Genomic DNA, 2029 nt, shown 5'->3' with positions numbered 1-2029 from the left:
AAAATTTTAAAATATTTTGAAATTATATGAACCTCCAAATGTCTTACTTATTGCACAAATTCACATCATATTAAAATATTATCTTTATTGTATCTGAACATTTGACTTCTTAATTAGTAAGAGTTTTAATCTTTTTTCTCAAACAAAAAAATTGTTATTCTTTACACAAATTGAATTCAAATTTCTTATGTTATTTTCATTTGCTTCAAGTATTTAATTTATTGTATAAAATTTAACAAACAATGTTTTTTTTTATATTGATTTTGTTTAAAATTAAGTCTTTCTAGAAGACTCACGTAAGCAATGACATGAAATCACTTAGTATAAAATCAAAATGAAATCAGAATATTTTGAAGCAATTAACCTTTTTGAGGTTCCAACACGAGGGAACAAGATTTGATTCTGTAATAGTGCAGGAATCAGAATTTTGGGTAATAGAAGCAGAGTGAGTGATTAGTGAGAGGGGGAGGGGGGCCATTAACCTGGACTAACCTCAAAAAAGGTCAAACTTCTGGAACATGGATGAATATTGAATTGTTCTCCAGGGTCATTTTTTCAAACATTTTGATTGGACCACTCCTTAGCTATTGATTTTTTATTTTTGATTTAAACCAAAAGAAAGAAATTCCAATACCATCACCGCCCATGACGATCCATGTTTTTTATTCCAGCGTTCTAGCGAAGTACGCTGCCTTTAATTTTCATATGAAGATTCTATACGATTTGATTATTGTTATTATAGTTTGTATATAATTTTATTAATTTCCTTTATATATATATAGTGTCTTTTGCGTGCATGATTAATCAAATGAAGGGTTTTACTTCCATTTAAAGTTAATGATTCCATAATTTATAAAAATAAAGGTATAATTTGACACCCTCGAAGGTATGTTCGGAAGAAGATAGAGAATTGAGGGAAATTCATATTATACAAGACTTAAAGTGCTCAAAGACCAAACTTTGAATACATTGTTCTTATTTCTGACGAAATAATATAGGTATTTTTGTACATTATTAGAAAATATGATTTGAACAAAGATATATAAAGACCTTTCATAAAAACAAAGATATATAAATATTAATTACCTTGGCTGAAATTTGTTTAAGTGTCAAAAGGTTAATACCTTCTCTATAAAAAACGATATTTACGTTTATAAATTTTTTAAGATTCTTAATTTATCCTTTGTGAAATTAAAATATAATTTTTAAGTTTAATTTTGGAGAAATATATATATGTATATACACTTAATTTTAGTAGATTGTAGACTTTAGGTCACAATAGCTTTTCTTTTTATTTTTTTACATCTAGGAAGCTTAGGATAAACAATGGAAAGAGAAGAGATTCACATATTAATATTATACAATAACTCTCTTAAAAGAGAATACAATTGTCAAATTAAATCTACATTGTCAAAATTTATTTTCCTCAAAATAATTTAAACTCATTTAAGATATTCAAAATCCCAATGTTAATAGCCGTTGGGTTATACGTGGTTAAAAATTGGATAGAACTCTAAATTAAATAAAAGAAAACATGGGGCCAAACCTTTCTGCTTGTGTTCTCTTAAACAACCTTTTCCGAAGTTAATTACAATCCAAATAATCAAATCAAGGGTAGAGGCAAGTGGGTGATGGGTGGTGGCGGCTACCTCCCCTTAATTTTTAATTTTTTATTATTATAGATATAAAACTTGATATATATAATATAATTATTTTTATAATTATCTTTGAATTATCTCATAATCAAAATTTTAAATTCGTTACTAAATGAGAACCTCCTTTGAACAGAGCAACACGAAGTAGATCCCGGTAAAACAAATTCTTCCAAGACAAAAATGGCGGTGGGCATGCAGGCCCACTGCAACTTCATGGGAGCAAGGATTGAAAAGTAAGAAGAATAGTCCATCGATGGGACATATTGCAGGCCCAGTGTACCTTTACTTTCTTTGGGCTGTCTGTTGTGAATTTCCATAGTATCTATAAATACAAAAGTTGCTCCCAGCTCCTCTTTCCTTTCTTTTTTTTTTTT

This window comes from Theobroma umbraticum, unplaced genomic scaffold (genome assembly GCF_002168275.2).
Source record: "Theobroma umbraticum cultivar Fairchild unplaced genomic scaffold, ASM216827v3 scaffold_130.0, whole genome shotgun sequence".
Taxonomy (NCBI): Eukaryota; Viridiplantae; Streptophyta; class Magnoliopsida; order Malvales; family Malvaceae; genus Theobroma; species Theobroma umbraticum.
The sequence above is the reverse complement of the archived record's forward strand: the minus strand, read 5'-3'. Positions refer to the sequence as shown.